At 47.3% G+C, this 26971-nt stretch overlaps 1 protein-coding gene and 1 long non-coding RNA gene across 6 annotated transcripts in view; both read left to right on the forward strand.

Moving 5' to 3' along the window:
• The first annotated feature begins 668 nt into the window (after positions 1–668).
• On the forward strand, positions 669–5188 carry LOC114053291. Its single transcript, XR_003570367.1, has 5 exons — positions 669–743; positions 904–946; positions 2828–2896; positions 4096–4212; positions 5081–5188. It is a non-coding gene; the product is annotated as an uncharacterized LOC114053291 (long non-coding RNA).
• A 4469-nt stretch (positions 5189–9657) lies between these two features.
• LOC114053424 (forkhead box protein P4) overlaps positions 9658–26971 on the forward strand; it is a 99165-nt gene continuing 81851 nt past the window's right edge. For 4 of the 5 annotated variants that reach the window (XM_027876460.1, XM_027876463.1, XM_027876462.1 and 1 more), the window contains exon 1: positions 9658–9742. The gene's annotated coding sequence lies outside the window, so the exon portion shown is untranslated. Of the gene's footprint in view, positions 9743–13719; positions 13742–26971 lie in introns of those variants that run through there. The other variant, XM_027876461.1, reaches the window with a different exon arrangement.

Consider the following 26971-nt stretch of genomic DNA (forward strand, 5'->3'; position numbering starts at 1 on the left):
AGTTTAGTAGGTGGAAATGACATATACACAAATAACGAGGTGTTCTTAAGAGGTATGTACAAAGGGTGCCCTGTGCGATAGGAGGGTAGGGGAAGGAGACCTATACTTGTGAAAACTACTCAGAACAGAAGGTGGGGCCTGGTAAGGGTCACATGATGAGTGCTGTCAATAAATTATCTGGGAGCTCAAAGAAGGAAAAGTTCACTGGGAGCTGGGAGTGCTCTGGGAACTTAAGTGGGCCTTGAAGGATGGGTATTAGCTAGGCAGAGGAACTTTTATCCTTTCCTCTTCCAGCTTGTCCTTGAGTCCCCAGCCCCCTTTTTCTTCCTGCCCCCTGCTTCTCTCCCACTCCGTTCTGGGTCTTCAGTTAACAGCTGCTTCTGGGTGAAAATCTGAGATGTGGGCAAAAGAGAGAAGAGAGATGGGGGAAGGGAGGAAGGGAAAGATTCTGATCTCTCAGACTCAGTCCCACGCTGTCTCCTCTCCCCCGCTCCCCCAACCCCCACCTTCGGGAATCCGACACGGAACTTAATTTGACCCAAAGAACGCAGCCGGGTTCTAATTGATGGAAAATTGCTCGCTCCTTGTCAGGTTATTGTTCATTTCCTGATCCTTAATGACTGATTTCCCACCAATCAGCCTGCGCTCCCGAGCCCGCTCGGCCACCGCACTGTCCCCTAGGCTGCACAGTCCCGTAGGGCGGGGTAGAGGCGAGGGTTTGGTGAAAACACCTTAGAGGACAGGTAGGTCGCCACCCGAAACTGTGCCTAGGAGTTGGGGTTGGGGATGGGGGAGTGTTAGGGAGGGAGGTGGAATCCCGGAATTAGAAGGACCAGATTACTGAGTGGACTCATGGCCAGCCCCCAGGCTGAATGTCCTCACCTTGCCCTCCCCCTTTTCCAGGCCATCTCTCCACACAACTGCAGGCTCTATTCATGCCATTACGGTAAGTTGATAAACCAACTCAAAGGTAAGACTTTTTCCTTTGCTTTAAAAGGGAGTGGGGGGAAGCTTTGCGTTTTTGACCGCTCCTGGGGACAATTCATTAAGGTATCAACTCCTTAATGAAACATTTCTTTGTTAAAATATTCACTGATCTGCAAGGAATAGTGCGTGTATAGGTGGGGGAGACTGCGGGGGAGGGGAAAGCATGGGCCCATTCCTCGCCCAGGGACCCTAATTTGCACTGAGCACAGATTCCTACTTCGTTTGTCTCTTACGGAGGGGAGGGAGGGAGGGAGCTACATAATGTGTCCATTTTGAATCCCTAAAATCCCTTGCACACAGTAGAAGATTAATAAATGTTTGTTGAATTGAATTAGATGGAAAGAAAAACCAGAGCCAAATGGAGAGGAGAGGTGGGAAGCAGATTGGCCATTTGGCTCAGCCCTCTAGCTCACAGAGGGCCTCAAATTTAGCAAGGATAGAACAAGAGCTATTAGATAAGGATGGTCTCACTATGCTTAATATCAACTATGACACTGCACAAAAGGTAGATTTCCTGCCATAATCAATTCATTTGTTAAAAACAAAACAAAACAAAAACAAAACTAAAAACTAAAAAATTCGAAGTATGTCTCACTAATTGGCTTCTCTATTTTAATTTCATGTATTTTAGAGAAATGATGAGGTCTAGTGGAAATAATGTGTGTAAGTTCCTCGAAGACAAAGACTTTTGTATTTTAAGACTTTTTTTTTTTTATATTTGTGTCCCCAGACCCAAGCATAGTGCCTGGCTTTGGGAAGGATATAATAAAGGCTTGTTGAAATGAATTGAACTGAATTGACCTAGTCTCAGAAATCTTGAGCAAAACCCTGCTTCTAACCCTTAATAGCTGTGTGACCCTGGACAAGTTACTTACCTTAAAATGGAAATCATAGACTTACAGCTGGAAGGGACCTTAGGTGTTTTAGAATCCAACCTCTTCATTTTACTGAAGAGTAAATTGATGTGCAGAGCAATTCAGTGACTTTCCCAGTTTCACAGAATAAGTGTCTGAAGCAGGGTTTGAACCCATGTCTTCCTAACTCCAAATTCAGTGTCTTATCTACCACGCCATGTTGCCTCTCAAGATGATAATTTTTACCCTGCCTATCTCGTAGGGTTGTTCTGATGAAAGTCTTTTATAAATATGATTTTCTATTTTAAAAATTATTCATTAAGGTATCAACTTAATAATAATAATAATAATAATATTTATTATTATGGCTAAGGCTTCAAATGCTGGAAGTTGCCCTAACTTCTTTGGTCCATTGCTTATACCTGATAAGATCTCAGAGTTGGGAAGGGAAAGAAGAGGGCATGAGTGAGGGTGGAAGAGGAGTCTTGGGCTGGGGAGGTGAGGGAAGAGGCATTGAAAGAAAAGAGGAAAAGTGGAAATCTAGAACTTGGAAAAAGCTTGAGCCAATACCAGCCCTAGAAGTGGTACTTAGGCAGGGCAGGGACCTATTGTTGTCCAACCAATGAAATCCAGAGTGAATTGGGTTTCAGGCTTGGTCTTTGAGAAAGAAATCTAGCCAGTAAACCTCAAGTTAGTAGATAGGTTTTGGCCATCAAAATTTACCTTCCTTTGGGCAGAACACCCTCAGGTAAGGGCATGATACCCCAGGAGAGAAGAGGAGAGGAGAGGACAAGCTGAGTTGCCCAAATGGAACTGACCAGCTGGATCCCCAATAGGGCAGCTTGGACTCCTTACAGGTTGTGGTTTGTCCTTCATTCTTGAAGAGGACCATGACATCAGGGAGATGATGTCATGACTTGCAACTGAATTTGATTGGAGGGAGGGAGAGCTGTGCAAAGTAACCAGCTTCATTTTCTCCTCCACAGCCATCTGGGTCCAGTGACCTGATATCGATCAGGACAACTGGAGAAGGCCTAGGATGCAGTGAGCACTTGGTGAGCCCTAGAAGGCATGAGCGGGGAGGAGGAGAAAAAAAAGTACTTACATGGAGGGAAAAGAAAACTAAGGTTCTAAGATAGAAGAAACCAAGGTTTTGAGTACACCATGAAGGGAAATATTCTGCCTTCTCCAGAAGGCCTCAATGAGCAATGGATCTCCTCCATACACCATGCCAAGATGAGTTTATTATGAAGGAGAATCCAAAAGATTAGATGAACCCTTCAGGGATTGTGTAGAAGGTATTACTGTTGGTATTGGATTAGATATTTGAAGTCTAATTCAGCTCTGAAGTCCTATGATCTTATTAACAAAAGAGACAGGGCAGTAATGCCTAGCCCTCATGGCTACCACCCTAGCCGTTTTTGTTTTTTTTTTGAGGTCATGAAATACAAGAGATTGAGAATAGTTTCCCTGTCTGGAATGGATAGCATCATAAGATTTGAGCATTGGAAGGGACATAAGGGATACTCTAGTCCAGCCATTTTACAAATTGACTAACTGAACCTCAGAGATGTAAAGTGACTTACCCAGGGGTTGACATTCTATTCACACAAAATCCTGAGAGAAACTCAAATAATCCCTCCCTTTTCCATGCCATAGATCTGAAGGGATTGATGACCACAATGTTAACAACAAACTAAGGAAATCAGCTTCTTCCATTAGGCTTTTTTTCCCATGCTAGGGAGATAGAAAAGCAGTTTGGGGAGGGGGGAGAAGAGATTGGTAATTCCCAAAGAATTATTTGGAAAGACTCATATTGAGACAACTAGAGGAGTTGGGGAGGACTGAAAAGGACAGAGAGGATACTCTGTGCAGATCCCAGAGGCCGTTGGAAGAGAATGAAGAACAAATTAAATGAAGCTGGAAAGTTCTATTCTGAACTTTCCCTCTCATCCTTTCACCAGGGAGAAAATATTTTGGGTCATTTGCTTTGATTTGGTTGGATTTGTTTTGTAAATTATCCCCCTCCCCTTCCCCCCCCCCCATGGTTTTTTGTTTGTTTGTTTTGGCTTTGTTTTTTTTTGTTTGTTTGTTTTTTGTTTGTTTTTTAATCAGTGAGTTCCTTGCATTTAGGGTCCTTGTTTTATGGTTCCCTTATATATCTCCTAGTGCCCAGTAAGGGACTTTGCACATAGTAGGCATTCAATAAATACTTGCTGACAGATTGATTGAAATGAAAAAGAAATCTTTCTAGGAGAAATCCCGATGGGAAGGACAAAGGAAGGACAGGTATTGGAGAGAAAAAAGTCAGCAAAGAACCAATGAATCATATAAGGTCACAGGATCATAGAACATCCCCAAATCAACACAAGTAAGTATCAGAGGTGGAATTTGAAGCTGGGTTCTCTGACTTCGGGGAAGGGACCTTTGAGGTCTTCTAGTCCAACCTCCCTCCAAACAGGGAACTCTCTTCTCTAGCATCTCAAATGATTGAAACGTAGAATTTCAGGAATATGAGGGACCTTTGAGATCACTTAGTCCACTCCCTTCCTTCTGAAGGTGAGAAAAGGAGGTCTAGAGAGGACACATAACTTGCCCAAGGTCATCTAGAAGATTATTGGCAACTCCACCCTCCATATTCCCAACTCACAATCATGAAATCACAAAATATCAAGAATCGGGAGTTCAAAGGTCATCTATTTACTCACCAACCTCTAACTGAATAAGAATCCTTTCTGTAATACCCTTGAGAAGGGGTTATCTAGTCCCCATGTGAAGACCTCTGAGGTCTTCAAAGCCACTTACCTTCTGAGGAAGATAAGAACCAGAGCATAACTATTGAGCTAGATGACCTTTTTCTTCCCATTTTCTCCCCAATGAACTAGTATTTATTTTCTTCCACACCCCCAATTTAAAATAAAAAAAGAAAACCTTTCTAGCAAATACAAGTAGTCAAGTAAAACAAATTTCCACGTTGTCCATGCCCAAAAAACTGTGTCTCATTCTGCATGTTGCCAGCTGATTTTATTTAAAAAAAGAAAAAGGTATAACTCATTGGCCTGGCCTAAAGGCTGTGACCACAGAGCCAAAGATATTCCATCACTAGCTTTATTCTGAAGGCAAATTAAGTCTCTTTAGTGACTTAGTATTGGGTTAGAACTTACTTGATGGGACCAGTCTGAGCACGAGCCAAAACCCTTTGTAGCCGATAATATCCTTTTCTTCTTCACCCTCTCCAGGTGACTCCTGAGCCAGAAATGTTCACTAAGGAGAAGCCTGTAAACTCCTTTCTTGATTCCACTGGGAAAGAACTAAATAAAATAGAAATTTGACACAATGTCCTCCTCCTGTGCACCCCTCAAGATCTCAGGCAATTCAGTGAACTTTGAAGATGTTCTTCATGCTTCCGATTAGCTTTTGAGGACTCAAGGCCAAACTTTGCAACCTTAAAGGTCAATTTAAGGCAGTTATTAGAAAAGTGCAGATATTGCTAGCATCACCATCCTGTTCCTTCTGAGCCAGAGAGGGCAGGCTATGTTGGAACAGCATTAATTACTCCTAAGCCTTGTACTTTCCCCTTCTTCTGCATCCATCTAAAAGCCCCTTTTATCCAGGAGGAGCTAATCTAGACCTGATCTCAGCCTTAAACAAACACTTGCATTAATTATAACAATAGTTAGCAATTATATAGTGTTTTACAAATATCCTTTCATTTGATCTTTGTAACAATTTGGGAGGTGGGTGCTATTATCATCCCTTTTTTGTTTGTTTCAGTCATGTTTAACTCTTCGTGACCCCATTTAAGGTTTTCTTGGCAGAGATACTGGAGTGGTTTGCCATTTCCTTCTCCAGCTCATTTGACAAGTGAGAAAACAGAGGCAAACAGGGTTAAGAGACTTGCCCAGGGTCACACAGCTAGTAAGTGTCTGAGGCCAGATGAGTCTCCCTGACTGCAGGCCAGCACTTTGTCCACTGAGAAACTGAGGCAGAGAAAGGTTAAATGATTTGTCCAGGTCACAAAACTACAAGTGCCTGAGGTTAGATATGAACTCAGGTCTTCCTCACTCCAGTTGATGACTGAACAACTTCCTGACTCCAGACCCAGGGCTCTGTCCACTGCCCTACCTAGCTGCTTTAAAAGAATCACCATGTACTTTGCTGCCCTTGTCAGATGACAACTGGAGTGTTATTGCATTCAGTTCTGGGCACTACAATTTAGGAAGAACGTTGATAAGATGGGGATCATCTGGAGGAAAGGCAACCAGGATGAGGAAGCACCTTGAGATCATGATGTATAAGGATTAACGAAAGGAACTTTCATTGGTTTAGTCAGAAAAAAGAGAACACGTGTTGTATAACACACACATATACATGTGTATCTATATGTATATAAGTTACTTTATAGGTGTAGTTATGTACATGTGTTCGCATGTGTTTATATAAACACACATGTCATGTATGTATTTATTTGCAGGGCAGGCAAACCACCATTCCATGACTAGCTTCAAGTATTTGAAGAGCTGTCAATGGTGAGAGGGACAGGATTCTTTCTGCTTGGCCCCAGAAAGCAGAACAAGGATCTATGGGTGGAAGCTGCAGAGAGGCAGATTCAGGCTACTCCATAAAAGGACACTTGTTTTCTCACAATTAAAGCCATCCAAAGTCCAATGGGCTGACTGACTCTCAACAGAGCTCTTCAAACCCAGGCTGGGTATTGTAGAGAGGATTCTCAGCCAGGTACAGGATTAACTTGATGGCCCAAGATCCCTTCTGACTTTTAAACATGTGTGACTTCCCTGCCTAGCCTGATCTGGACCAGGTCATCACCTCATGTCCCAATCCTGGGTCCATCTGGCTTATTTGAACTGGAATGTGAGCTCCCCAAGGGAATGCCTACAGCTTAGTCTGCCTGGTTGTTGGCACTTGGCTCCCTATTGCAGTGTTCCTAGTGGCTGTCTAAACTATGGACATAGGGCCTTGGAATTCCTTAGCAATAATAATAGCTCACATTTATGTAGACTTCTAGATGGACACACTGCTCTCCACCAAACCAAGTACATTGTCATTCTTAATTTATAGGGAATGAAAGAAAGGCTCAGGAAGATCCAGCAACTTGCCCAGACTCAAACACTAGTAAATAACAGAACTAAGTCTCAAATCTGCATCAATGACGTCTCAGGGGAAAGAAGCAGTATATTATAGTGGGAAGCCCAAAGATTTGAGGCCAGGACACCTTGGTTCTAATACCTTTTATTCCACTCTACCATTTGTGTGACCTTGAGCAAGTCACATTGGCCTTAGTTTCCTATTCTGTGAAGGGAGAGAGAAGTACTACATTATCTCTAAGGTCCCTTCCATGCAATCGACATGCGTTGATTAATTGCCTACTATGCCTAGCTAGGTGGTATAGGGCAGCTTAGTGGCATAGTGGACAGAGTGCCAGGACTGGAGTCAAGAAGTCCTCTTCCTGAGTTTAAATCCAACCTCAGACACATACTGTGTGACCCTGGGCAAGTCACTTAATCCTGTTTGCCTCATCTGTAAAATGAGCTGGAGAAGGAAATGGCAAACCACTCCTGTATCTCTGCCAAAAAAATACCAAATAGGGTCACAAAGAATCGGACACTACTGAATAACAACAGCTATGTGCCAGGCACTGTGCTGAGGCTCTGGGGACACACACACATATATACACACACATACACAGTGCCTCAAAGAGTTTACATTCTTTAGAAGAATACATGTTGAACATATATAAGTATACAGATAAAATATTATATATATACAGACAATTATACATATACATATATATGTATACACACACATTTACCAGACTTGTGATTACATCTGTGTAGAGAGCTTCAAGTAAGCAGTTTCATCTAATCTAACAATGCAGGCTGGCACCTGCTTTCCAACCTATAGTCTTTGAAAGGTGATCTGGGCTAGGGGGAGTTAAATGACTTCCCCAGAGCCTGTAGGCTCTACTGTTTGTTATGCTGACTCTTATACAAAATACACATAAAATACATATGTTAAAGGAAGGGGAGATATTAGCCGCTGGGACAATCAGGAATGGTGGTGCTTGAGCTGTGAAGGAAACTAGAAATTCTAAGATGTGGAATGAGAAGACAGTACATTCCAGACATGAGGGACAGCTGATGCAAAAGTGAGGCGACAGGAGATTGGAGTGCCGTGTTAGAAAGAGAAAAATGGTCCAATGTAACTGGATTGATCATTTATGCGAAAAAGTAAAGGACTGCTCCCTCCCTCAACCCTACCTCCCCTCCCCTTTCCGTCCGCCACCTCCAATCTACCAGAAGAATTTCAATTCCAACCCTGACCTTCTTTCCGGGTCCGAATGGGGTGTTTCCCCTCCCTTCCCCACATACAACCAGACAGTTCAACTGAGTTTTTTTCAGCACCTATACACAGAAATAGTTCTCCCCAGCTCCCACCCTAACCTCCCCCCCACCTCGCCCCCGGCTGTTCTAAAAGCAAATTAACTGGGTAATTTCCTGTAGTTCTCACTTCTCTTTAATCGGGTAGAACTATCCACTGACCGGTTCCCCTGTGTATTTCAAAGCTGGTTACCCAAACTCCTCTCCAAGAAAACGCCCTGAAATGCAGCAGCCTCTGAGCTGTAGCTTCGGAGCGCGCCTGGAGAGATCGCGAAGTCAGTGGTGTCGGGGTTTAGGGCGTCTTAACCACACGGAAGCTCACTCCACACCTCCCATTCCCGACCCCCACCTTTTGGATCTAATGGGGCTGGGAGGGGGGTTGCTTAGAGGCTGGGGGCTGCGCTGGACAGCCGCTCGAGCTCTAAGGCGAATACGATGGCCAATCAGCAGTGAACTAAGGGAGGCTGAGTTAGAACATGCACCCCGAGGTTAGCTTGAGGTGGTAGGCAGTCGCGGGGGGGGGGCGCAGAGGGGGGGAGAGTATAGAGCCCAAAAAAGAATCGGAGTAGAAAGAGGCTGTGCCAAAGTATCCCACGTTCTCCTTCTGGTCCAAGAATCTTCCAGACCCGTACCCCAAGTTCTCCTCCCTCTCTCTCGGCTTTCCATTCTCCCTCCCCAAAAACCTTTGCTCTCCAGTCTTTCCTCTCCCGCGGCTATTTCAGTAGGAGTGAAAGCGGCTGCACCTGTTTTAGATGAATTATGGTAGCGCTGGAAGTTAGTCTCCCCCCTTCTTCCCTCCCTCCCAGCCTGTCTCCCTCCCTTTCTCCCTCTCTCCCTCCCTGGTTTGCTCCCTCCCTCCCCCCTCCCTCCTCCCTCCTCCTCCTCCTCCTCCTCCTCCTCCTCCACCTCCTCCACCTCCTCCACCTCCTCCACCTCCTGCCCCCGCCCCCTCCCTCTCGCAGTCACTCACTCGCAGCCCCTAGCCCGGAGTCCCGAGCCGCCTGCCCCTCTGCACTGGACAGCGCCGCCGGACGGCCCAGGACGGAGCCCCCCCCTCCCGCTCCGAGCCCCGGGAGGGCGCGGCGGAGGCGGCAGCGGAGGCGGGGAGGAGCCGGGGCCGGAACAAGGGCTGGGCCGGGGGCGGGGACGCCGGGGTCCGGAGGAGCCGAGAGGAGCGGAGGACGCGAGAAGGAGAAGAGGCGAGCGAGCGGAGCAGGGAGCAAGGAGCCGGAGCTCAAGCCCAAACCCGATCCCGAGCAGGAGCCGCCCCTCACAGTGCGATGCCCCAGAGGGGTTAGGGCGCCGGGCGCCTGAGCCTAGAGCCAAGAGGGGCTGCCCCGGGGGGAGGGGGAAGCGGCGGAGCCGGAGCCGGAGCCGGAGCCAGAGCAGGAGCAGGAGCAGGAGGCAGCGGCGGCAGGGCCGGGGCAGCGGCCGAAGCGAGAGCCCCATGCCCCGGGCGGGCTGAGGGATCCGAAACCCAGAGTGGAGCCTCGGCCCGGACAGGTACTTGCTGGGGCCCGGGTGGGGGGCAGGAGGTGGGGCGGTGGGGGCCGCGGGGTCCGGGGGGCGGAGTGGGCAGGGAGCAAGAAGCTCGCGCTCGCTCGCTCGCTCACTCACCACTCACTTTGTGTTTGCAAACTGCCGGGAGACGGAACTGGGCCGGGCTTCGTGCTGACTTTTTTTTTTTAATCTTGAGATGGGGTGCTTTGCTGGGCAATGACCACACTGCGCAGAGACCGGCATCCCCTTATCCTAGCACCCCCTTTCCTGCCGCTCCCCCCCCAGACCGAGCCTAGTCCTAGCGTTGTAGAGGGAACAGGTGGGGGCAGCCGGTCAGTGGGGGCGGGGAACCATTGGAGTAGCAACCCCCCATCCCGGGAAAGAGGCTAATTATCCCGCCCCCACCCCATCTCCACCCTGGTAGATCCCCCCCTTAACACCCCCACCACCACCAGGATGCCAAGGCATCAGCCCCGCCTCCTCCAGGGCTGGGTTAGTGGAGTGGGGGGGTGGGAAGCGGACCCCCCTGGAGCCGGGAGTCAGACAAAGACAACTTCCCGGCTGAGACTTTGCTGGACTGAAGGGAGAGTGAAATACAGGGGCCTATTCCGTCCTCCCCCTCCTCCCTAGCCCCCCACCCCACCCGGTCTGTGCCGGACTCTCCCTATAGGGCAGAGCTGTGATGTGGGGTTTGTAATGCAACCTCCAGCCAGGAGCCGCTCAAGTTTCTTTAAGAAAGGGATCTGGTCTTACTAAGTCCAAAACTCAGGAAAAATGGATTCCCATGCATCTATGGATAGTGTACGGTCTTAAGTCGTTCCTCCACCCCCACCCTGTACTCTGAATCAATCTCCTAGTTGGGGCAGAGATGGAAAGGAAAAACTTCCCAAAGACCTGGGAGTCTCCAGTTAGGGAGGTCCCTCTGATGGGTTTGAAGGGAGGGACTGAGCTGTCCAACTGATCCTCTGGCTCCAAACGCCCTTATCCATGATGCCCCCTTACCAGGTTGGTGGAGAGAGGCAAGGGGGGCTTTGCCGGGAGCTAGACCAACGGGGACAGTTGCCAGACCGGAATCCTAGCAGGGAGGAGTATTATGGTGTGTGTGTGGGGGGGGAGAACAAGACAGCCCCCCCCCACCTACCTGTTGCCTTGGGCTACAGCCTCCTGCCTCTCGATTCCAAGTAGTGCCCTCCACTATGAAGTCTTCACGTCTCTTATCCTGTCTCCCTTAAGCCCTATGTCAGAGAAACTAACAGCAAACTTAGGCTTCGCCAGGTCCCGGACTGGGGTGTGAGGATGTTGGGCGTTTGAGAGCGTCCATCCGGGGTCAGGTACCTAACCTACCTAACAAGTGTCTAACAATTCCCCTTCTTCCTATTTCTCAGTCCTCTCTGTACCTCGACCTCTTCCCCGACCCCCGAAAGTTTGTCATTTCGTCCGAAGCGGATTCTGAGCTTCGGGGATGCTCCATCTTCCCATTCCTCTCGTGTGAAGATGAGAGGACCCCCCTGGGACATTGTGAGAGTGAGTGAAATGGGAGGGGGGATGAGGCAGAGAGGGCAAAATGGTGACACCCTCCCCAGCATCTGACCAAAGAAACCCCCTTTCCCCTCCCAGCTCTTTCTCATCTTTTCCCCACCTACATATGACCCCCTTGTCCCCCATTTTCAAACCCATGTCGCCATCGAAAATACTGCGATGTAACCGGGTGCTATCGAAGTGGCTGCCTGCCAGTCCAGCAGCCATAGCTGAACCCGACGAATTTCCCTAACAACTTTCCGCATCTAGAGAGGGGGACCAACTGAGGGGACCCAGTATGGAATGATGGGAAAATAAAGGGAAGAAAAAGGATGAGAGACATCAGGTCTTTCCCCCCTCCCCCCCCCACCCCAGTTGAAGAAGGAGAGAACTGAGATTACTATCCAGAGAGGATTCGAGAAAAATGCTCTTTTGGCCAATGCGGGTTTTTGCCTTATTTAAGGATCATCCTCCAAGTTTTTGATTCCTTCGGTCTGACCAGGCCGATTTTTTTTTTCACCCCGACAAATAAATAAATAAACAAATACATTCCATCTGGGGACAGGCTAAGGCTCCTTTAGCCTGGAGGTGAATCCTTTCCTAGCATTTGTATTTCTGAACCTTCGGAGGAAGACTGAAGTCAGGAATGCTCCTAGCTAGTCCCAAGAGTCAGACTCGGAAACACCACTTTGGGCCACAGCGGCAGGAGCTTTATTTTTATAGAGAAGAGGACTGGGAGTTTCGACCCGGTTCCTCCAGCCAAAGCCAAACCCAGAAAATTGAAACAATTACTCGGGATATTAAGTCACCCGAAGTTCACTTTCATCCTGGGGATTCCGAAGAAATTGTTCCCCATGACCCTGCAGCTCTGCTGGGAGCCCTGGGGCCATACTGAGTCTACACATATTGACTTCTCTGGACTGCAGTGGGGATATCAGAACTTCAGGGGAAGCGCCTGTTAAGTCTTCCAGCTCCAGCTCTTTTCTTGGGTCTCTCTAACTTTCTTCTCCTGCTTGGGGTCAAGCGCCACCCAAAGGCCCGGGATGCAGCGAGTATGGGCAGGCCGAGGTATTGGGATGTGGCTATTCTCGGAGGTTGCAGAAGCCTACTCACCCTGGGTCTTGGCGGAATGTCAGCGCCTACTTCAGCACCCGATGGCCCGCATCTCAACCGTCCTGGCTTTTTGTCCCACAAATACTGCAGGTCTTCTCCTACTCCCTCCACAGAAGGAAGCTGTTTTGAGAGGATGTGAAGGTTTTCGTTGTTTTTAAGTTGAAAAACAAAGTTTTGAAATTTTGCTGCTGCAGGCCAAGAGAATCTTTTGTCACCTTTCAAGAGACACCCCCAGACGCAGAAGGAAGTAAACTCGTTCCCTTGGCAGCTTTTTCTCCTGCGCTGCCTCAGTCCCTTTCTCCCCTCAGTTTCTTGAAAATCTGTCTCTGGATCTCTGTCTTTTTCATCTTCGAACTCACACTCCAGCCCACTGTGGGTCTCGGGTCAGGATGACAATGCAGGTATCTTATTGTTTCCCCTACACACGCTTTCAACCCTCCCCCCATCTTCAAATATATGCACTTTTAGGATTCGGAAAGAAGAGCTTAGTTCAGGAGAGTTCCGCCTTGACAAGTCCCTGCTCCCGTCTTCCTCATGCCCCACCCCACCAGCACTCATTGCCAACCCCCCCCCCCCCAAGTTCCTCCACTGCCTTGAGAAGGGGATGGAGGGGCGGGTGGGAGCGGGGGGGGGGGGCACCTTAGGGAAAAGAGAACAGATAGCACCTTCTTTCCTGGCGTCGACCCCAGGGATTTTTTTTTTAACCAAACGTTTTTTTTTAACTTTTTTTTTTTCAAACGTCCCAGATGTTTATCTCGGGAGCTGAAGGACTGGGGAACCCTTGAGCCCTGCAGGCTGAGAGAGCCTGGCATTGGGAAGGGGAAACGCCCATGGGCGGGAGCCAACTTGCATCCGGGCTGCCTTGCCTCTACTCCCCAACAACCCCCTGCAAAGTTAAAATGGAGCTGGTCATGTCAGTCCTTTCTCCTTCATCCCACCCGCAAAACATTTCAATTCCCCCACGGGTCTCAGGACATTACTGGCCTAGGCTTAAAGAAGTAAGGGCCTTGCTTCAGGTCATACCTGGTGAAGTGTGCACAGTGGAAGAGTAGTCCTTTCACCCTAATACCAACCCCCCCCAAAAAAAGTCCTCTAGGCCGGAGCTGCTTTTGATCCAGAAAGCTCCTCTATGGACTTATGTGAAGCTTCTACCTTATGACTGAGGAGTATGGCAAAATGTATAGGGTATTCTTTTTGTTCAGTGCCAATCCCTATTCGTCTTCTGTTAGGTCCATCGTATTCACTATCTACCCTTAAAAATCTGTAAGCTTGGATGAGAGAGATTTGGGTTGGAGAGGAGGTGAGGTGTTCAAGATTCAGCTCTTCCAAGAGGCCTTCCCAGACTGACTTCACCCTACACATTCCACTTAGGTAAAAGCTCTAATCCTATTTTGGAATTGTGTATGAGTGGAAAGAGCCTGCTGAAATGGGAGCTGTAGGACATTAGTTCGGATCCTGCCTCTCCCATTTATTGCCTGTGTGATCATGAGCAAGCCCCGTTAGGTGGGGGGTGGGGTGAGGCATGGAGTCTACTAGCATCTGACACAATGCTTGACACATAGTAGGTGCTTAATAAATGCTTGCTAATTCATTGATTACAAAGTTCTTTCCAGCTCAGAATCTATTATGATCCTGTGAATTGTTACTCCGATATTTCATTTGTGTGCCTTCTCTCTCTGTCTCTGTCTCTGCCTCTCTTTGTCTCTGTCTCTCTATCTGCCTCTCTCTGTCTCTGTCTCTGTCTCTCTCTCTCTCCACCCCATATTATAAACTCCTACATGGAAAGTACCCTGTCTGTGATGCTCTATCGAGCTGGGCACCAAAGCAGACTTCCAGTCCCAGCTGTGACACTAACTGAATGTGTAACCTTGGGCAAATCAGTTGATCTTTCTGGCCCAGGTTTCTGTACCTGTAGAATACGGACATTCGACAAGATGGCATCCAATATCCCTCCCAGCTCGAATATTTTTGCTTCTGAGTTGTAACATTCTATTTTCTGAGATCCCTTAAATCAGATATTCTACCAACTTTGTTCTAATATTCTGTGTTTCAGGGTTCCCCCCCCACCTCTTCTCCCCTTCAGCTTGACATTCAGTGGTTCTGTGATTCTTCTACACCTCTCATAACCTCTGCAGATTATTATCTAACAGCACATTCTAGGCACATAGCTTCATAAATATAAGTTAAATTCAGGTGGATGAGAGCTACAGTAGGAGTCCAGTTGGTCTAAGACCTTCAGGGCAGGAGGTGACCATGGAAAGAGGAGAAAACAAGGGCTAGTGAGACTTCTGGACACATAAAATTGTGACTATAAGGACTCAAGCTCTTTGTGAGTAGATGAATGGAAGGTGTGTATAGGAGGGATTAGTTAATGGGAATGCAGTTAGTTATCTCCTCCTGTCTGCTTTTACCCTGGATGAAGAGGAGAGTTCTATTGCAAGGATTTGTCAAACAAACTCTCCTCCTCCCTCCCTTCCCCTCTCTTTCTGAAACTTACCTGCCTAAATAGTCAGGTCTTTAAAAGGAGACAGCATCAGCTGGGATCTTGGAAAGTTAGGAGTTGTATGAGGCAATAAAGAAGACTACTTCAAGGAATCTCCACTCTTAGTATTCCTATGTCTTAGTATTTGGGCCTTTTCTCTTGCTATGATGGGTGTGTGCCTTGTGTAATTTCCAGACAATGGGTGGCTGGTTCAGTAATCAAACTTTTGGCCTGGAAAAAAAAAAAGCACTGGACTGTAATGAGAGGATGCAGACTTGAATCCTGGTTCTGCCGTTTACTACATGTGTGACCTTGAGCAAGACACTGGACGTCTCTGGGCTTCACTTTCCCCATCTGGAAAATGGTTTCCTATCTCTCCATAACCATCATCAACTCCTTTACCCTCACACCCCGAATTAAACTACAGTTCCTTCCCCTCCCCGCCCCCCCCCCCCCCCCCCCTCAAAAACCACCCCACACCCCCCCCCCCCCCCCCCCCCCCCCCGCCATTGTAAAAGAGAGACTAAACAAGGTCCAGTTCTCCTCTCCTCTCCTCTCTCTCTTTCCCTGTCCTCTCTCCACTCCATTCCTTTCAGTTCCCTTCTAGGAGCCAGATGGGAATGGTTAGAGGTAGCCAGTGGAGGAAGGTGGAAATCACTATCCCCTTCCCACCACCGCATGCCACCATCTCTCTTCAAAAGGACAGACAGATGCCCGTGTACACAAAAATATCAAATGAGTTTGGCCAATTTGGGATTCTCAGTTTTGCCACACTAGATAAAGGCAGAGAGAGGAAGGAAGAAAAAGAAAGTATGTTTCTTCTGTGTTGGGTACGTTCATCCTCTGAAGAGATGCAAACCTTCAGACTTCAAACCTACCTCCTGACTTCACCTCATCTTGTCCAGAATTAGAGCTCTCTGAGTTCCTGCTGTGATGCTGTCTTAGGGACCCTAAACTATGGGGCTTATGCTGGGCATGGCAGTGGGGTGAGGATACGACCCACATCTGCCTCAGATGTGGATATTTTGGGGTCTCATGTTCTCTTCCTCTTTGCACTGACATAGAATAACTATGCTCCTTGGGGCTAAATTGGGAGTATAAGGGCAATGGGGAGCCTGGGGTGGCCAGAACCAGTAACTGATCGGACCCCTGGATGTCTGGCTACCCAGAGATCACCTCCTCTCCGCCCCCCCCAACTTCCTCCAATCTCCTGGTGCTGCCCAGATGAGGGGAAAGAGTGGGGAATAAAGACAGATCTCTTCTTTCATACTGATGCATAGACTTTGTGTCGGTTCAGACCTCCTGAAGAACTGTAGATGCTCAGGAAGAAGAACTGGGGGAGGGGGACCCACAGAACTATAGGTGAGCCTGGATTCCTTTATTCCTCAGCCACCCAGTGCTCCCTCTTGTCCACTCTGCCCTCCCCTGTGCTGTGGTCCTTTTCCCTTCAGCTCTGTACATTTTCCCTAACTCTCACTCCTTCACTCCTTCCCTCTCTGTCACTCCCTCTCCCTCCAGTGTCTGGCTCCCTGAATGGCTGTGTTCTCCCACCTTCTTATGACAGATCTTTGCTGAGCTCTTGGGCTGTCCCTGCTGGTTCCGCTGTGCTCCCTCCTCAAACTCAGAGGTCCAAGCTGCTGCAGGATATTAGGGGTCTAATCCCAGAGGCCACTTCCTCAAGGGTGTAGGAATCTGTGACTGGCTTCCAGGACCAGGATGGAGAGAGGAGGAATCCAGAGGACTAAATGCCAAATCCTAGAGAACTTTCTCTAACCCTCCCCCCACTTTAATCCCCCTCCTCACTCTTCAGGCCACAGTCTGAACATTCTAACCTCAGACCTCAGTCCTTTTAACCCTGTGTCTTATCCAAGCTCTACCCTGAGGGCCATTGCGTGGAGCCTCCACTCTCTCCACCTTGCCTGGTATCTCACACTTGGGTCAGCCAGATCTCAGTCTCGCCAAAGGTTTTCAGCCTACATATTTCACCACCCCTCTGTTTTACTCCTTGCAGATCTCCCTCCCATTCTGTGTCCTCAGAGGTGGAGGGGGTAGGGGTGTGTTGGGGGAGGGCATGGTGGGGTGGAAGGTGGAAAGGGAAGATAGAGCAGTGGGAAGGATTGTGACAAATTTCTGCCTCTCTATCTAGGACTTGGTTAGAAAAGAGCTTTAGGGGAGGGTTTGTATTTTAAATTCAAATGAAGGGGGGGTGCCTTTGGTGGAACAGTTGGGGCTTGGGTGTAGGCTGCAGGTTCTCTCCACTTCAAAGCATGCCAAAGGTAGAATTAGATGATCTCCTCACTCCCTTCCACCTCTAAATTCTATTATTCCCAAAGTGAGTGGGGGGGGGGAGGGTTGGGGGGTGCCAGTAAGTGGGGGATCTGCAGGATAGGTAAGACAAGACCATTTTCCATTGGCCGAGGAAAGTGAAGGTCCCCAGCTAACCTTAGAGCACCATTGATTTGAAGTTGAAAGGGACCTCAGAGGTCATATAGGCCAACTGCCTCTTTTTTTTTTTTTTTTTTTCAAGATAAGAGAACTGAGGTGGAGAGGTGACGTGATTTGCTTAGTGTCACACAGGTAGAAAATGGCCCAGTCAGGACTGGAACCAAGATCCTTGGGTTGTATAGTCCTACTGTATGCTGCCTGCCATTCCCTTAAAAGATATTTACAAAACAAAATAAAAAGCCAGTATTCCATGCAGGGCACACACAAGGCTAGGAGCCTGGAGGAACACAGAAACAAAGAAAAGCCCTCCAGACCTTAGGGTCTGAGACCTGAGAAGCTCTCCCAGTAAATGGTGATATCTCTCAAGGTGTGATGGTATAGATTTCCCTTTTAGACTCAGACCCTTCTGTAGTGAAATGTAGATTGTTCACACTTTCTGGAGGGGCCTGAGCTGGATTTCTGAGGTGAGTGTGGCAGCTGTAGTGCAGAGAACAATGGGTTTGCCTTGCATCCAGTAAGCCCATGTGAGCCTATGTGAGTAGTTTCACCTTAGTTAGAGTGAGGATCATAGGATTTACAGCTGGAAGCAAATGTAGAACCCTAACTTTTTCACAAAATTGTCAGGAAAATGCTTTATAGACCTTAAATTGCTGTGAATATATGAGTTTTTATTATTGGGGATCCTCAAGGGTCTTCAGCTACTACCCCATTCCTATTTTGTCTGCAGGATGAGCCCTGACAGCTTTTCCCCCCTTTGTTTCCTCCCCAACTATTTCACCTGGTTTTAGTGTTCAGACTGGGGGTGGGTAGACAAAAGGAGATCAGAAAGGGCCTTCTCTCACTTTTTCCTTTCCTTTCTTCTTCTCTGAGTATTTTTGGTAAGGGGCTCCTACCTGGGGGCTCTGGGATGTACTCTTCAGCCTATTGACTTCTATCCTTTAGGGAGCCTTGTTGGACCAGAGAGGCTGCCTGATGTTTCCCAGTACCAGAACAGGTAGCATCATCCCTGAAATGAATCCAACCCCAGAAAGGGGAGTGGGGACATCATGGTTTGCCAGGAGGGTTGGGCAAGGACAGGTTAGGGGAGAAACAGAATGAGCACCCTAACTTGAAGAGGGCATCCAAGTTTTTAATGAGGACTCATTGGTTTGTCACTAAAAGCTGAAGCCTGAAGGCTGAAGCACTCCCAGCAGTGCCAGGAAATACAATCAGGGGGTTTAGAGTTAGAAGAGACTTTGAAGATAGATCTCATTCAAACCCCTCACTTTCTAGAGGAGGAAACTGAAGCCCAGAGAAGAGGAAATGATATGAACAAAGTCACGTGGGCAGCAATTGGTAGGGTCAGGATCTGAACCCAGATTCCCAGATTCTGAATCTCACACCCTCTCCATTGGACCACACTGCTTCTCCCGTGCCCTGGGGCCTGAAATTTATAAGTCTGAGAATGTAACCTCCTTCAGGAATCTGTCTCTCAAAATATCCAGAGAAAAGGCTTCCTAAGTCTCACTCCTCACACTAACCAGCCAAGCCTCTTTGCTCTAGGTAAATGTTTTACTTGGGTGGCAGTATGGTATATTAGAAAGAAGATTCCCTGGATCTGGAGTTAGACGACCTCAATTCAAATCTTTATTTATTATCTGTTTGACCTTGAACAAGTTATTCCTTGGATGTCAGTTATTCCATCTGTAAGATGAGGGGGTTGAATCTACTGATCTGAGGTGTCTAGTGGTTGGTAAGCGCTTGATCTCTCAGAGTTGAAGCTCCTGTAGAACAGGACCTAGGCTCCCATCTTTCTCAGAGTATCTGCCTGGAACTGAGGAAGGAAAAGGAAGGGGGAGGAAAGTAGATGAGGGCTTGTCATGGAGGTTTATCCTTTCAGTCCTTATAAAGAAACCCTTAGGACTAGGGATGCCCTTTATACTGTGGAGAGGCCATTCCTCCCACCCTTCCCCCAATCCATAGGAATCTATACCCCCTTGACCTGTTCACAAGTGATGGAGAATTCGAGGAGGCAATTGGAGACTAGGGAAATAAGGGCTCTGGGTGCTATCTGAGCACACGGTAAAGCATACAAAATGTGCTATACTCCCAAATCAATGTATTCAGGCAGGAGGCAACATGGAGAGAAAAGAACATTTGGTTTTGGAGTTAGAAGGCCTAGGTTTGAATCTCAGCACTGCCATTCATTAACCTGTGTGACTTTGGGCAAGTCACTCACCTTTACACCTCAATGTCTTCATCTGTAAAATGAGAAGGTTGGTCTCATCTCCTAACAGATCTCATAAAACTAAATTAATTGCATTATCTACCTAGAACAAATGCCTTGTAGACCTTTATGCCCTCTGGAAGTGTAGAGTGTATCCCCCAGAACCTACAAACTATGGGAACACACACACACACACACACACACACACACACACACACAAGTACAACAGGCTGCTTTGCCCAAATCACAGCAGGAAATAGCCAGCCTCATCTATTGGCCCATTCTTTCTCCTAGACCACGGCCCTCCTAATTTCTTGAGGAAATAGAGGGGAAGATGGCGCAGGCAGGAGGAAGAGTACTGCTTCTCTGACATGTCTAGAACCCTAACCCCACAGTGTGTCCAATCATAGGCTTCAATTTCTCCCAAGGTGCAGTGTGGGTGGGGGACAATGAGGTCTAGGAGAGAGTAGGACCCCCCCTCCCAATTAAGTAGCTGGAGCCTGATTAGAAAGGGCTGTGCCCCCTCCTCCTCCCTCCCCTTCCACTCTGATTCCCATCGAGGAGATTTCCCTTCATCAGAATCTCACATCCTCGAGAAATTAATTTGATGCCTCTTCTTATCAATTAATTGAATCTCGTTGGGAGAGAGCTCAGTGCGGCGGGGGCGGGAGGGTGGGGGGAGAGCAGCTGGGCCCTTGTTCACTGCCATCTTGTCTCCCCCCACATACATACTCCTCTATGGGACACCAGAGTTCCCCCTCCCTCTGCTCATCTCCTCCCACCCCCACTTCATTTCTCTTTCTCTCTCTTTTAATTTCACTCATCTCCTAAAATAAAACCAACGGAATCAGACTTCCTGATGCCAGCAGCTCCTGCCAGGCTGCTGCAGGGCTGTCCACCTCTCCCACTGCACATCTCTGCCTCTCAGTGTCTCTGCCTCTGCTTTCCCTTCTCACTTGTCCCATGTTTATTTCCCACTTAAATAAATAAATAAAAATCCCTCATCAAAAATCTCTGGCTATCACCGGCTGTGCCCCTGCTTTATGGAGGAACTCAGGTAGCTGCCCCTCGACTCCTGTCCCAACTCCTGACAAGAGAAAGGAGTGGCAGGGAAAGAAGATCCAATATCTCCACCCACGCTCACAAGGTGGGTCACCCCCCACCCCCAAGGAGGCCAACAGAATTGAACCTTTCAGGTCATTCCCAGCCCATTTCTTGGTGAATGGAACAGCTGGAGCTGGAGTGGGGCTGGCCACTGGGATGCAGATAACACCCTGGATCTGGAATTTAGAACTTGTCTCTAGTCCTGTCTCTGGCACAAGCTGTGTGACCTTGGGCAAGTCATTTCCTTTTCTGGCTCTCAGTTCCCTCACTCAATTCAATAATCATTTATTAAGGACCTACTATGTGCCAGACACTGTTCTAGATGCTGGGGATAAAAAACAAAAATAGAAGAGACCTTGGTCTCAGAGAGACCATCTCTAAAATGAGGACAGGACAAACTCTCAGAATGGCCCATAGTCCTCTTTGGTTAAGAATTCGGAGTGAAATGGGCAGGAAAGGTAGATTGGAGACAGATTTTTTGAGGGCCTTTAATGCCAGACCAAGGAATCAGCATTTTTTCCTATCAGCAATAGGGAGCCAGTGAGTATTTTTGAGTAAGGGAATTGTCTGATTTGTGTTTTAGAAAAATTAATTTGGCATCTGTATGAAGGATGGATTAAGGAGAAAGAGATGCAGTGATCATAGGGCCAGAAAGAATAGTATGAGCCTAAGACAAGTGCAGAGTGGTATTTGAGGTTAAAGGAACAAAAGCATTTCTGACTTTATCAGGGGAAGCTGATTTTCAACTCAGAGAATGAAGGCAGAACAACCTGGGTCTCCCCTAACTCCTCTTCTACGGCCCCTGCCCGCCACTCACTTCTACCCAATACCCTTATCTTTATTGCAAAGAGGCCTGGGTAGGGACTGGAGGCTCAGCAAACCTGGTCTGGAATCCAACCGATGGAGTATATACTGAATGGCTCCTATGTGCTTAGTATGGTGCTGGGTGCTAGCCAGAACAAGGAGGTGGTGAGAGATGCCCCGAGATGTCCCTACTCCTCTGGCATTATGCCCAGGGTAGTCTGACAGAATTCTGGGGCCCTGGGAGAGATGGATGCCTAGAGTGGGTCTAGTTCTTAGGGCCACAGCAGGAGAGGCGGAAAGGGGCCCAAGAGCTGGCTGATGTAGAAGAGGAAAAAGAGCCTGTCAGTCCAGTCTATCTGAACTTTTTCCTTAGAACTTTTCAGAGGTGAGGGAGGAAGAGGGAAACTCCTGAAATACAAGGACAGGGGAGCAGTCATCAGATGTGGGTGAAGGTGGCTTTGACTTCTCTGGAAGTTGGTGGAAAATGAGTGGGCGGTGGGGAGAATAAGCCTGGTACTTGAAATCCAGTGCCAATATAGATGCCACACCTAGGCAAGAGCCCTAAATAATATGGATAATGGGACTAGCTTACATTTTTCTGCTACTTATGTGCCTTATCACATTTGAACCTCACAACCCAATAAGATAAGCAGCGAAAGTATTATAGCTCCCATTTTGCAGATGAGGAAACTGAGCCTTGGAGAGGCCTTGGCCATACAGATAGTATGAAAACACTAGGACTCAGGCCTTCTGACCCCTGGGACTTTCCCCTGGGTCATCCAACTTTCTTTTCCTTAGAAAAGGAACTTTCCTTAGAGAAAGAGGAATTAGGTGAGAAGATGTTAACCAAGGCCTGATGGGTGGACAGCCTAATATGACAAGATAGACCCCCTCCCCGGTGAGCTGCAGCTGTCCACTGCCTAGTGCCCATCTGGAGTTCCCTGGTGCTATCCTTCCTTTCAGGAACCAGACTTCAAAACTACACCTGTGATCCTGAACTAAGCTTCTCCTACCACTTTGCAATAGGGCACCCCCAAAATCAGCCCCCACATAAGACATCACTATTTTATTAGCGGTCTCTGATTAACCAAACTTGGCATTCGCCTTCTCCTGCCCTCATCTTTCCTGGCTCCGAATCAATGGCTTTGATATGCTAATTAGGGAGTAATTTAATTTCAAAAGGCCGCAATTAACAAGGGTGTTGTGGACATGCTGTAGTTAAGCGGAGTAATCTAATTTGCATTAGTAACAAGCAGGGACTAATTAGAAGCTTAATTAGACACTTAGACGGCTCTTGTGTTTACTTTCTTAATGAGATGGAGTGGGGTCTTTTTTTCCCCCTTTTTCTTTCTTCTCTCTCTCTCTCTCTTTTTTTTTTGTTAATTCTTCTTTTCTAGATGAAGGCAGGAAATGAGTAGTGAAGGGGGAGCTACCCTGCTAAGGTCTGGCGAGTGTCTGGGATGTGGCCTGCATGGCGTGTGCCAAGGGTGGTGTGTGTTTGTGTCCCTCAATATGTGGGGAAGTGAGGAGGGCTAGCCACTAGTTGGAAGAAGCCAGAAACAACTGATCAGATGAAGAGAGGTGAGAAAAAGAAAGGGAAGATACTAGGAGAAATTCCAAAAAGACATTCTTGCAAGGGGCTCCCCACCATCCCTGAAGTAGAATACACAATGGTAACACTGGTCTGGGTGAATCAGAGCATGGAGGGCTGGGGAGGGCACAGGGAAGGAGAGATGTAAGATTCTTCAAGTTAGGGTGTTCCTTGAGAGGTGACACCACAGCTAAGTGACTGGCATCTAGACTGGTCTACACCTTGCACATTCCTTCATTCCCACAGTCTACATTTCCTCTTCCTCCCTCTCTTGACTCCATTTAACTCTTAACCAGCCCTTTCGGAACTCAAGTCCAGGCTCATATACTGAGTGTTTCCTGACCTCTCTGGTCCACAATGATCTCTCCATCCTCTGAATTCCAGTCTAATATAATAATACAACACAAGGAATATTTACCTGCCTGCTCTGAGCTTGGCCATCCCCTAAACGCTAAAGGAAATTCACATTTAGATGAGACCTGGTTCCTGCCCTCAGGGAGCTCACATTCCAGTACGGGGCTGAAACCCTAAGAAATGGCTACATAATAGCATTTGAGGAGCACCAGAGCATTATCAAACAAATCATTTTGTGGACTCCGAAGGGGAGGAGGAGAAAGTCAGTCAATAAGCATTTATTAAACACCTATTATGTGCCAAGCACTGTGCTAAGTGCTGAGGATACAAAGAATGGCAAAAGACAGTCCCTCAGCGAGTTCACAATCTGAAGTGATTACTTCATTAGTAATTAGTAATGAGGGGATCCTGGAGAGCTTATTGGAGGAGGTAGCATGTGAGCTGGGTTTTAAAGGATGGGGTAGCATTGATTGACTACCTGTGCCAATAGGGGTAATGGAAAGAGCACCAGACTGGGAAACTGCAGACCTGGATCTTAGTCCCTACTCTTCCACTATATTTCTTTAGACAACTCATTTCACTTGTCTGTATCTCAGCATCTACATCTGAAAATGAGGAGGCTGGTCTAGATAATGTCTAGGATGGATTCCAACCCAGACATTCTAGGATTTTGTATATATGGTTCAGCTAGCATGTACTGCTAGCTATCCTTACCTGTGTATATGTCTTGACTCTCCAACTAAACTGTGAAGTTTTTTTTTTGAGGGGCAGAGGGGGTCAAGAGACACTTCTCTGTACCCCTACCTAACTCCTTCTGAAGTGCTGTGTACATATTGGGTGCTCGGGAAATACCTTTTGATTGAGTAATTTGAGAATCAGAGACTGTAATCTTTTTATTTCTCCCCTTTCTGCTATGGCAGTCAGCTCCATCCATGACTCTGGCCCCCCACAGATACCAGATCCCTTCCTAAACTCATCTCCTGATGAGTTCAGCCTAAAAAGAAGTCCTTGGAGCTATGGTGTGACCTACTTCTTCAGATAGACCCTCCTCCAAGCACATCCCATCATTCCAAGGGCCACTGTTCCCTCAAAGGAGTAGAGGTGCATTGGGATCCAGAGAGCCCTTTCAGCAGTCAGGGAGGAATGTCTAAGACTTAATAAGTTTTCTCTCTCTAGAATTTCCACAGGATCAAGAGAGGAGTCTGGGATGGAAGTTGCAGCACGACAGGCTTATGCTCAGATACCTGGAATAAGCTTTCACTTCTAATCCATGGTGTATAGTATCCCTCCCAGGCCTTAAATCTAAGTTCAAAGTCAGCCATCTCTAACAAGTCTCTGATTCCCTGCCCATTCTCTACCTAGCTCCCACAAATCTCTCTCCTACACTCTTCTTCCTCAACCTACTTTTATAATTTGATCATTACAGGTCGCCATTGATGACATGATTTTCCAGGCTCTCTTATTATACAATAAACTTCTGCAATGTAGGAGCTACTGAATCAATTTTTACCACATGTGGCCCTGTGCAGGTAACACAGGAGGCTTGAATATTTATAAACTGTGTGATTTTGGACAAATCACCACCTCTCTAGACCTCACTGTGTCTCTCTTTAAAAAAAGGATAATAATACCTGCTCTGCCAACCTCATAGGGTTGCTCATAGAATCATAGGTTTAAAGTTAGATTGGACCTTAGAGGTCATCTGGTCTAACACTCTCATTTTACAGATAAGGAAATGGAACCTGAAATGCTCATGTAAGGCTCAAATGAGATAGCAGATATAAGAACAGTCGGAAAAGTTTAAAAATGCTAGATACAAATGCAGGGGGGTTATTACTATTTTGGGGAAAGAGCATGGTGCATAGAGACGAATGGCAGGTCTAGAACTAGAAGACCTGGTTTGGAATCCCAGCTCTGCCATTTAGTACCTATGTGATAATGGACAAGTTCTTTAACCCTTCCAAGCCTTGCTTTTCTTGTCCATAAAATGAGGAGGTTGTACCAGATGACCTCTGAGGTCCCTTATGATTCTAAATCTATGATGCTGTGTTCATTGTGGGATCAGTCAAGCTTTGACAGACTGACTGGTCCCCAAGGAGAAGTAAGGGTCTCCGGTGTTGAGTGCATTATGAGAGGGACAAGGGGAAGGCTCAGAGTGACAATTGAATAAGCACAGACAGAGGCAAAGCAGCTCTCATTCCAACCAACATAATCATTTGCTTTAGCTTCTCAAACAGGAAAAGAGAGAGGAGCAAAGCAAAGATGAGGGAGATTTCTTAGCATGCCTATCGCTGGCATTTGAGGCCCCAGGGACTGTCAGGTTGAATCTCAGGGGCACTAGAGCCTCATGCAATGAGAGTGAAGGTCATACTCCTCTTTTGGGGAAACTGCAAGTTCGAAAGAGGTTACCAGCATAAACAAATGTGGGGAGGGGAGTATGGATTCTCTTAGTTTGGGAGCTTGAGAAGAGCTATGGCTCTTTCTTCTTCATTCCCCCATACACTTAATCTGACTCCCTTGTTTGATTTATCTTCTTGTTTCCCTGGATTTTACAAAGGGGTATGTAAAGGCCAATAAGAGCTGCTCTTAAGTGGACCCTGCAATCTAAGACACACACCCCATCTCCATCCCTGATGCCATTTCCATTTCTTAGCAGCTCCCAAAGACCTTGGCCCAGCCTTCCCCTTCTGAAGCCCTCAAGCTTAGCCCCTTCTGTACTGAATGTTCACCAGATAATAGCTAGTTTCCAAGGCACCAAAGACTAGGTGCTGGGGAGGAGAAGGAGAAGAGGAAAAATGGTACAAAAGGAAATTCCTCCAGGGCCCTTGTGTGTCTGAACCAGAGCAGGGTTGTAAGGACAGCTAGCTCTCAAAGGACCTCATTCCCCCTATCTCCACCCTCCAGTGTCTGTTGAGGTATACTGGGTGAAGTATCAGTATGTTTAACCCCTCAGAAAGAGTACTTGTTGGAAGGTCGGTCAGGAGACTCTGGTTCAACATCTCTTAGCCTGTGGTTTTGGCATCTACTAGCAATGTAACTTTAGGCAAGTCATTTAATTCCTCATTTGTAAAATGGACTAAGCACCTACCTCACAGGATTGTGAGAAGAAGGTTCCTCAATACATGATATGATAGAAAGAGTATTGAAATTGTAGTCATAGGACCTGGGTTCAGATCCAGACTCTGCCACTTACTACCAGAATGACCTTGGGCAAGTCACTCCCTAGGCCTCAGTTGCCCCATCTATAAAATGAAGAGGATGGACAAATAGCCTCTGAGGCCAGCTCTAGATCTGTGATCCTAAGAGCTCTTTGTAAACTGTCAATCAATCAACAAGCATTTATTAAGCAATTACAGTGTGCCATGCACTGTGCTAGGGTGTTGTGTGTTTTCATATTCGTTTCTCCTGGTTCCTACTTTTACCTGGGGGTGGGTGGGACTTAGAGTAGAGGTGTAGCTTGTAAACAGGAAACTCAAAATATAAACTGATATGTGCTCTAGCCCCATCACAAAGGGCTCTAACCCCGCCCTCCCAGGAGTCCTTTAAGGAAAGTGCTTTATATATATTATCTCTGAGCCTCTCAGTAGCCATGTAAGGTGGGTACTATGGATATAT

This window comes from Vombatus ursinus, unplaced genomic scaffold (assembly GCF_900497805.2).
Source record: "Vombatus ursinus unplaced genomic scaffold, bare-nosed wombat genome assembly UNPS02014811.1, whole genome shotgun sequence".
Taxonomy (NCBI): Eukaryota; Metazoa; Chordata; class Mammalia; order Diprotodontia; family Vombatidae; genus Vombatus; species Vombatus ursinus.